Source organism: Marmota marmota, unplaced genomic scaffold, assembly GCF_001458135.2.
Source record: "Marmota marmota marmota unplaced genomic scaffold, marMar, whole genome shotgun sequence".
Classification (NCBI taxonomy): domain Eukaryota; kingdom Metazoa; phylum Chordata; class Mammalia; order Rodentia; family Sciuridae; genus Marmota; species Marmota marmota.
This window is the reverse complement of record NW_026000205.1, coordinates 3,105,622-3,115,826: the sequence shown is the minus strand read 5'-3', so window position 1 is coordinate 3,115,826 and position 10,205 is coordinate 3,105,622. Positions and strand designations below refer to the sequence as shown.

At 58.6% G+C, this 10,205-nt stretch overlaps 1 long non-coding RNA gene across 1 annotated transcript; it reads left to right on the top strand.

Annotated features, from left to right (window-relative positions):
• The first annotated feature begins 246 nt into the window (after positions 1–246).
• On the top strand, positions 247–4,563 carry LOC125612575. Its single transcript, XR_007343008.1, has 3 exons — positions 247–259; positions 2,607–2,612; positions 3,804–4,563. It is a non-coding gene; the product is annotated as an uncharacterized LOC125612575 (long non-coding RNA).
• The last annotated feature ends 5,642 nt before the right edge of the window (positions 4,564–10,205 follow it).

Below are 10,205 nucleotides of genomic sequence, written 5' to 3'. Positions count from 1 at the left end.
ACTTGGGACTGTCCCACGTTTCTAGGATTACTGGTGGGCGCCACGGCACCCTGCCCAGGAGCATTTCTTCCAGGCTGGCGTCTCACTAGACTCTAAAGTGCAGGAGATGACAAATTGAGGGCTGCATTCTATGTGTTCTTAGCTTGTGACGCATAGTAGAGGCTTCTTAGATGTTTGTTGAATGAATAAATGAGTGGATGACTGAACCATAGGCATGTCTTAGGGTTGGGGAAAGTAGAGCAGAGAACTGGTGTTCAGAGTCCCTCTCCATTTCCCAAAAAGTGCCCATTTGCTTCCAGATGACGAGAGGTGGTTATTTAAAGTCCCCCTTGCAAAGCCAGGTATCATGTCACATGTCTGTAATGCCAGCAACTCAGGAGGCTGAGGCATGAGGATCACAAGTTCAAGGCCAGTCTCAGCAATTTAGCAAGACCCTGTGTCAAAATGAAAAAGGTCTGGAACGTAACTCCGTGGCAGGGCACCTCTGGGTTCAGTCTCTAGTAACTGCCCCCCAACAAGTAAATAAAACGCCCCTCCCAGACCCATCTGGGGTCCTGGTGTCTGGGGTGCAGTGTTGTCAGAGATCCCTGTCCTGGCACAGTGCCTCTGCGCAGGCCACCCATCCCTCGGAGTCCTAGCCCGTCTGCAGAGCAAACCTGCAGGCCCCTTGCAGGGTGCTGGAGTAGCCCTGGCCTCTGTCTTAGAGGCCATCCTGATCTTGGCCACCTCCCCAGCCCAGGTGTGAGCCTGGAGTCTGTCAGAGGGAACAGTGGCCCCTGCCCCTGGGGATCCTCAGTTGCTGCCCCACAGTCCGGCAAGGAGTGGAAGGCAGACGTGCCGCAGTTCATCAGGTCTGAGCGGCTGTGGAAATGTGAGTCTCGGATTTGACAAAATGCCTCTGAGTCCTGGCCACTGTGGCCTCTGGGTCCCTCGGCTGTCTGCAGTCTGCCTCCCAGGTCTCAAGGCTGTTCTGGGCAGGACTGTTTGTTAAATTTCCATGTCCGTACCTGGACCAGCAGAGTTCCCCAGTGCTGTCGAAGCCCTCTGTCCCCCCCCCCAGCCCCAGCATATTCCCCCCTGAGCATGTCCCCTTCCGTGGTCCTGTGTCTTATTTTTAAAGTCTTAAGAAGCTAGGATCTGTTTGTTGCCTGAGGACATTGAGCCAACTTCTGGGCCTAAGGAGCTCCTGACCAGACTCTAGCAGATGTGGGAGATCATCATTTAACTTTGTTTCTAACAGAATCTGCTTTAAAAATGTAATATGTAGCTGGGCGCGGTGGTGCACACCTGTAGTCGCAGCTATTCAGGAGACTGAGGCAGGAGGATCGCAGGTTTGAGGCCAGCCTCAGCAACTTAGCAAGATCCTATCTCAAAATAAAAACCAAAAAGGGCTGGGAGTGTGGCTCAGGGGTAAAGCACCCCAGGTTCAATGCCCAGTACTGCGAAAACTAAACAAATAAGATGTATGTGAGTCCATGCGTGAGTCTGTGTGCCCTCGCCGGGTGTTGTGTTTATATAACTTTGCTGACGTGGAACAGAAGTGTGGCAGCAGCACACGCGCGATCGGGACGGTACGTCTGTGGGTAAGGTTCCCTTTGTTCCCATTCCCACCCCCTCGGGTGCCACCACCCCGTGTTCCTGCCTCCCCTCTCAGTCCTGCCCAGCCCGTGGCTGTCGCTCCCCCCCATGGGCCTCACCATGGGCTCCTCCTGCTGCTTCTCTGTGGGTGCTGCATTGTTGCTCTTTGTCCCTTGTGTGTCACTCCTCCCCAGACCTGACCCCCAGGGGCCCCCACCTCCCTGTGGCAGAGCTGAGATGGGACTTGCCCAAGGCCACAGGTGGTTGCTCTGCGACCTGGGATTGCTCCGCCTCCTGCGGGCTAATGGCCTTCTTCCCTGGGGTGTAAGTGGCCAGAGCTCTGCCTCGGGCAGGGGCAGGGGCCTGGGGCCGGAGGAGGCGGAGTGAGGTCTGTCTTTTAGCTTTTCTGCTTTGAGAGGGTGCTGCGTGCTGCTGGGACAGGCTTCCAGAGCACAGGGGGCTTCTGAGGCCAGCCTCGGGTGCAAGGCAGGGCCCGCAGAGAGAAGTCACATGGAGCCTGAGATGTCCCCACAGGCCAGCTGAGGCTTCCTGGGAAGGCTGTCTGAGACGCTAGGGCTGGGCCTGGGCAGCTGGTGGTGGTGACAGGTAGAGGCGCCTGTGGTGTGGGGAACAAGTCCTGGGGTACAGCTCAGGCCCCCCACCCCGGCTGGTGGAGAGGCAGAGAGCAGAGGCCGAGCGCTGAGCAGAGTCCCAGGAAAGGGACCAGAGCACTCTGCTCCAGGTGGCTGCACACCTGCGGGAGGACCGGATGGGCAGCGGGCAGCGGCTCCAGGGCCACCCGGGGTTTCCAGGAAGGTCTCAGCGCAGCCGGACTCGAGACCAGCCCTGGATGTGTCTGAGCCCCAGGGGGGGCCCTCCTCCTCCACCTGCACAGCACCCTGTGCCCAGTTAGGGCACATCTCTGACCTGGCACACAGTCAGCGTTCACCCATGACCTTCGCAAGCCTGGAGGAGAGGGGCAGACCTCAGGAGAGAAAAGAAATAAGAAGGTCAAGACGAGGCAGGAGGGTGTGGTCTGGGCTGGGCGTGTGCTTCCTCTTGGGTCGGGGCTTGGGAAAAGGGGTGTGAGGCAGAAGGTGGGCTGAAGGGCTCCAGGACGTGCGGGAGGCAGGGGCCAGGCACTGGAGCTCGTGGAGGGGAGCCTCGGTGGCCTGCCTGGGCTGGCGGGGCGCCTCGGTCTCTTGTGTCCTTATGGACCTGGTGCTTCATGATGTGAGAGAAGGGGAAGCCCAGGTCTTTGTAGAAGTCTGCCGGAGGCCTGGACCGGAGGCCCAGACCTCTCCCCAGTGAAACGCACGCGAGAGTCCACATCCCAAAATGTGGGGAAGGACTCGGGGGGATTGTGAGTCTGGTGAAGAGCTGTCACAGGGTGGGCAGGGACAGCAAGGGTGACATCTAGACTGGCACTGGCTCGCCCCATCCAGGCCCTGTGCAGGCCCTTCGAAAGCATTGGCTTCTTTCACTCAAAGAACCCGCGGAGGTGCGGGGAGCGTCCCCATTCCCCAGAGGCAGGAAATGAGGCCTGGAGCAGGAGCCTGACTTGCCCAGCGCCTCACAGCTGTGCAGGTGGACATGCCCCTGGGGGGCCTGGCCCTGGGGCCACGTTGTGTGTAGCAGCCTCACTGCCTACTGGTTTCGGGGACAATGACCAGAAAGCACCCAGCCCACATTTGGGAAGTGGCCTCTCCTGCCTCTTGTCCCACGGTTGACCGGGGCTGCTGCCCAGGGCTGCTGCCGAGCGATGGAGTTCCAGTGCCCCCTGCCTTCCTTATTCTCTGGGGTCTTGGTTAACATAGCTGCGGCTCCCCCGCTGTGAGCCCAGAGGGCTGGTGACAGCTGCTGTGAGCCACGTGACCAGGATGGGAGCTGGGAAGGCAGGTCTGGCCGTCACCTGGGGCTAGATCGAGACCCTACCACTCTGCCTCGGTCTCCCCATCAGGAAACCTGCTGCCTTCCCTTGGACCCGTGACTCGTGTCGGGTGTCTGGAATCCATGCTGCTTCAGACTGGTCGGGCTCAGGACGCCATGGCCGCCCCAGCAGGGCCGCCAGCTCCCGGCACCACACGTCCTGGCATCTCCCAGCCCGTGTGTCTGTGGCCTGGAACCAAGAGGGACACCTAAGGACAGACACTGCGGGTCCACGGGCGCATCTACCTGAGAGGTTTAATTGAGATAAGTATGGTCAGGCGATGGGCACTTGACAGCTCTTCCGGCCAGCTGTTGCTGCTGTCACCGTCCCTCCCAGCCCATCTGTGCCTGTGTGCAGGTGGATGGGGCCCTGTCGGAGAGCCACAGCTTCTCAGACTTTGAGTGGCGCAGGCCCTTGGAGACCTGGTAAGACGCGGGATCTCATGCCGCTGGTCGGGGCAGCCTGAGGCTGCGTTTCTCCCAGGCTCCCCGTGAGGCTCTGGTTGGGACCCCGTCAGAACCGTGAAGTGCAGAGTGCTTTTCTGGCTGTTTCCTGGGTTGCTTCCAGGGTCTGAATGGAATGGAGGCGTGGGAGGCAAGGCCGAGGGAGGATCCCGGGCTCTTGGTTTTGGGTTTGCTAGCAGATCTGAGGCAGATCTGTGTTCATTGTGATCCATGGCACAAGTCATGTGACCCCCTGGCAATAAGCACGGCCACTGGGCTGGGCAGCCGTCACCATTCTGCATTCCCAGAACTTGTTCCAAACAGATTCCAGACCTGTGACACAGCAGCTCCCCCGCACTGTAACCTCTCTTCCACTTTCTGTCCCGTGAGTTGGCCTGTTGTGGAGACCTCGAACAGTGGAATCCTGCAGCATCTGCCCTTTGTGTTAGGCTGATTTCACTTAAGCTTGCTGTCTTCAGGGTCTGGGCTGGAGCATGTCATCAGGATTCCTTCCATCCTTTTTTCTTCAGTGCTGGGGGTGGAACCCAGGGCCTTGCACGCGCTAGGCAAGTGTTTCACCACTGAGCGACATCCCTACCCTTTTCTTTCTTTCTTTTTTTTTTTTTTTGAGACAGGGTCCCACTAGGCTGCTGAGGCTGGCCTTGAACTTGTGATCCTCCTGCCTCAGTCTTCTGAGTTGCTAGGATTATAGGTGTGTGCCCAGCAGCCAGCTGGATATCTCCCTTTTTATGGGCAAACAATATTCCATTGGAGGAATACACCACATTTGGCTCATGGACACTTTGGTCTTATCCACCCTTTGGCTGTCTTGAGCACTGTGCTGTGAATGTGGGTGTAGAAGCTTCTGTTTGAGTCCTTACCTTTGGTCAGTTGGCTCTTTATTTAATTTTTTGAGGGACCTCTATACTCTTTTCCACAGCCACAGTATCGTTTTATATTCCTGACAGTGAGCGTGGGTCTAGCTTCTCCGCGTCCTCGACAGCACTTGTTACATAGGATTCTTTTTTGTACCCTAAATTTTCAGTCTGGTGTCTGTTATGTGCTCCCAGCACACCTCAGTGTGACTCGTTCAATTCCAAGTGCTCCACGTCCCACGCGCTGCTCATGGTAGAGGTTTGCACGGCTTCTCTCCTGAGCTGGTGATGGTGGTGGGGATGCTGCTGCCCATGATTTTTCCTTTGCTCTCATTTTATTGTGTTCTTGGCTGTCCTGGGGTGGAACGTGCTGGGGGTGGAACCTGGCGACCCACGCGGGGCCAACTCTCCCACTGAGCGTCCTCCCCAGTGTATAGCACGTTTGGCGGGTGAGGCCGCGCAGCGCTGCCCGGGCCTGGCTCCTGGCTCCAGGGAGCCCCCGCCTCGGCCTTCCGAGAGACCGCAGGGCCCGCTGCAGTGATGGTGGCTGTCGACGTGGGGCCCCGTCTCCTGTGGACCTCTGCGTCCTCTCTTTCTCTTCCCCTCCTCCCGCCTCCTTGAGCTGGAGCCACTCTCCCATCCACCGCCACTGTCACCACCACTGTCACCGATGAGCCCTGCCCTTTGCTCTTGCGCTTCCCTTCTCTGTCCTCCGCTGGGACCTTGCCTTGGACAGGGCTGGCCAGGCCCCAGCTGGGAGCCTTGGGGAGGTCCCGAGCTAGGAGTGACCTGACCTGACACTTTTAGACCCGCACCTTGGGTCGCTTACGCAAGAATGTTCCTACGGCCAGGTTCCCGGGAGAGGGGTGGCCGGGCAGAGGGAGTGTGCCTTGGGTGGCTCGCCGGGTCGCATTCCAGAAAGGCCTCCGCGTCCCCTGAACACAGCAGCGGGGTTCTTGAGGGGCCGCTTGGGGCCAGGCTGTGGTGGACTCCGGGACACGGTGGGCATCGGCCTGGGTCTGCCGATCACCACTCTTGGTCCTTGCGTCCCACCCTCTGATCCCCCAAAAGGTGAGGGTTTTCAAGGAGCTAAGAAAGGAGAAGCTGGAGAATGTTCTGGGTGGCAGAGGCCTGGCACATCTTAGGTGGGAGCCGCGTGGCCCTGGCACCACCGCAGGGTGTGGCCGGCAGCTGTGGGTGCAGCCGAGGGTGAAACAGCGCCCCGTCCTGGGGCCTGCTTGGGGGGTGCAGTGAGAAGGCAGAGGGCGTCTGCTCGGGACCCAAGGCCAGGCTTCAGTTTGTCTGGAGTCGCTGTGGTGGCCGGCCCGGGCAGGCCAGGCTTTGGACGGCAGCGTTCAAGGCCTGTGTCAGGAGCCTGGCCTGAGCCTGGGCTCGCTCACCTCGGGCGGGTTGTCCTCTGTTGAATGTGGACCAGTCACAGCAGAATCTGCCTCTGGGGTCCGGGGCCAGCTGTGGTGGAGCCGATGCTGGTGTCTTCTCTTGGTCCTTGCTGACTGTGGCTGGTAGGCAGGCCAGGTCCTGGTCCCTCGGACGGCACTCCAGAGAGGGAGCCGTTTGCCCGGGTGGGGACTTGGGTCTAGTGTGGCCGGCCCCCGCACTCTGGGGCTTCCGTTCCTGGCCTCAGGCACTCCCAGTCTAGCAAACGGTCCTGTCGAAACAGCCAGCGAACAAGACCCGCTGTCCAGGCCCCAGCAGCAGCGTAGTGACCATGGCGCTCCCATGGTGACGGGGGTGGCAGGCGCTTGACTTTCTGCGTCCTGCGGCATGTGAATGTTCGTACCTTCAGCTGCAGAAGCGCCCCTGACTTCAGGGTGCTCTGTGACAGCCCCAGTGCACCCTCGTCCCCGGACAGCCCGATAGTCCCCACACTGGGACACGTCTCACCGCAGGCTTGGGGGAAAGGCCCGTGGCCGCAGGAGCACAGTTCTGTGTCCTGCCCCGCGTCCCCTGCTGGGTGCACACCGTCAGCGTCTCCCAGCGTCTCTTGCCGTCACCAGGCGGTTCAGCAGCAGCAGTGACCACAGGCCTTGGTGGAGTGGACTTGCAGGGTGGTGAGGACTGGGCAGTGCAGCTCTGGGGACCGGGCCTCCCGTGGCTTGGCACCTGGAGTGCGCGTGGGCCTGCCTGTCACAGGCCACGCCATGGGGGCCATGGGAAGCCTCGTTGGCCAGACCCAGTTTGGTGGGAACCAAGAGGGAGGCCAGGCCTCCAGGTGGTCAGACAGGGGAGTCCAGGAAGACCGTGCCAAGGAGGGGATTTGACTCACCCCGCTGGGACGGGCACGTGTCTCCAGCGGGTAGCACTCTGCTGGGTTTCCGTAGAGGGCTCCACACTGCACCCCCAGCTGCGTCCTCCCCCGAGAACACCCGCAAACAGACAGAAGCCAGGAAGTGAGGACCCCCCTCAAGGTGGTCACCAGCCCGGGAATGTCGGCTCCAGCCACTTGGTCTTCGCCCTCAACACCAGCCTCTTGAAGTTGTGTTCTGCGATTCTGGAGCCCTGGGAGTTGAGCTCGGGCACTCCTCCACTGAGCTGCGCCCCAGGCTGTTTAGTTTCACTTTGAGACAGGGCCTTGCTGAGTTGCCCAGGCTGGCCTCGCGCTTGCCACCCTCCTGCCTCAGCCTCCTGTGTCCCTGGGACTGCAGGCCCCACCTGCCCAGCTAAGTTTCACTTTTTTATTCGTTCTGATCCCTGGTCAGTAGGTGTGCAGCCCCCCGTGGGCCTTCGCTCTTGCCCACACGCTCCGTCGGCCTGCAGTGGCCCTCACTTCCGCCTTGAGCTTAGCCTGCGCTGTGCTGGCTGCCCACCGCCACTGCCCACCTCAGTTGGCCCCGTTGCCACCCTCCCAGGGCATCACAGTGACCTCATCAGGCTTCCCCCACCCTGGACCCACTGCCTAGGCCCCTGCTCCCCTCTGCCTGTCCCTGCTCAGACCTTTCCCTGGCCCTTGTCACTTGGCATCAAGACGGTCCTTACGGTGGCTGACCTCTGCTGCCCCACACAGTAGCCACTGAGCGCATGTGGCCTTGACCGCGGTGATGTGGTAGGTCCACATTGAGACGCACCAGGTACAAAATGCACACAGGATTTTGAAGACAGTTAAGGGACGTGAGCTGTCTCACTGCTACACTCATGGTGGCTGCACACTGAATGGTCATGGCTGTGCACGAGGTCACCCAAAATACATTATTAAAATTCATTTCACAGCCAGGTGCTGGGCGCGCGCCTGTGGTCCCAGGTCTTTAGTGAGACGAAAGGGCTGAGGATGTCTCAGAGGTTAATTGCTCCGGTTTCAATCCCCAGGATAAAAAAAAGAAATCATTTTAACTGTTTCATTTTACTGAGAAGTTTAAATGCCATATGTCTAGAATGCACCTCCCCATTAGGGACATCGGAGGAGAAAAACTTTTAGGACAGCGTCTGTTGCATCAGATATGACGTAATGTTAGCTATTATGATGATTTTTTTTTATTGTGATAAATATACATATGACCTAAAATTTACCATATTAACTTTTTGATGTTGTTTTGGAGGTGCTAGTGGGGTTGGAACCCAGGGGTGCTCTACCACTGGGCCACATCTCCAGTCCTTTTTATTTTAACACAGGGTCTTGCTAAGTTGCCCAGGCTGGCCTTGAACTTGCAATCCTCCTGCCCCAGCCTCCTGAGCCCCTGGGATTGCAGGTGTGCGCCACCGTGCCCAGCTCTCTTTAGCCACTTTTACCTGTATAGCCCAGTGGCATTAAGTGTGCTCACAAGGCTGCACAGCCATCACCACTGTTTCCAGAATTCTTTCAAACAGAAGCCCTGTTCCTGTAGGACAGTGACTCCCTTCCTCCCCTCCCCCAGCCCCTGGGCCACGTTCTGCTCTGCCTCTGGGAAGCCCCCCGTCTAGGACCCTCACACCAGTGGGATCATTCAGTACGGTCCTCTGTGGTGGATGATTGTTTGGCGTGTGTCAGGGCTCACCCGCGTCATGGCGTGGGTCAGCGCTGCCTTCTGAGGCCGACTAGTGCGTCCCCTGTGGACATGCCATGTCTGGGTTTCCATTCTCCTGCTGATGGGCGCTTGGGTTGCTCCACCTGTTAGCTATTTTTCTTTTTAACTATTATTTTTAATTCACAATCTGGCCCCTGACCTTCCTTCTGTCCTCACTTCCTGCTGATTCCTGCCCCTCGCTCACTCTACTTCAGCCACTTTGGCCTCAAGCCAGACAAAGTCCTCCTCTGGGCCTTTGCACAAGCTGTTCTCTGCTCCACACCCTTCCCTCTCCCTCAGTCCCCTCCCTGGCCTTCCTGAAGACTGCAGGTCCCTGGCTGGTCTCACAGGGCTTTGCCGCCTTGGCACTTAGCAGTGTCCGCTGCCATCTGGTTCACATTTGCGTTGACTTTACATTTAGCCCTAGTCTGTCGCGTCTGGGAACTGATTTGGGGTGCTGTTGTTTGTATTTCGGTATTTACAGATCTAGGTCAGGATCAAATACATGCAAATTAAATATGTTAAGATACCTTCCATAGCATGTGTTGTCTTACTGTTCTTTTCTGTGTCCACCCTGACCCTCGTCAGATGGGTCAGTGTAAAGGGAACAGGGACCTTGGTTTTGTTCCTAGTCCCCTCAGCTCCTAGAACAGAGCCTGCGTGTAGCAGGTGTGCTGAGCACTTAGCCCCTGAGGAGGTGAATGTTGACCAAAGAGGAACCTGGAGGATCCGAGGGACCCAAAAGAAAGGGACTGCACGTGAAGGGCTTCAGGGGTGGATGGCTCAGGGGCAGGCAGAGTGTGTGGGCTCAGATCTTGACTGAAGCCAGCGCTCTCACTCATTTCCTGGTTGATCTTGGGTTACTGGCACACCCTCTCTGATCCTGTGGCCTCATCTGTAAGATGGGTTTTTCAAAGAGCCTGTTTACTCTAGCGATTGTCACACCCTGGCGCAACCAGAGGCAGAAGGCTGTTCCGCGTTGGGTGCAGTTTCCCTCATCTGTCAGGTGGCGGTAAAGGTGCCCACTCTGCAGGGTGGTCCTGAAAGGCTAGCCCACTTCCTCCCTGGTGACAGTGGTGATTTGTAAAGGGGCCGGAGACGCTGGTCCGGCCTTGGTCGGGAGTGGATATTCAGAACCTGCCGAACCGAGGGTGCTGTGGGCGGTCTGGCCCTGGAGGTGGCCCTGAGGCTTCACCCCGGCTTTCCTGAGCCCAGCTCGCTGTCCCCGTATCCCTCCTGTGCGCGGTGCATGAGCTTCTGCGTGGTTTTGAGACAGGCTCAAGGCCCGGGCTGGCCTGGACCTCCCGGGGCCTGCAATACCACTCCGCAGCTGCTGCCAGCTCAGGTCATGCCAGCCATTGTAACAGGTGAGCCCTCCTGC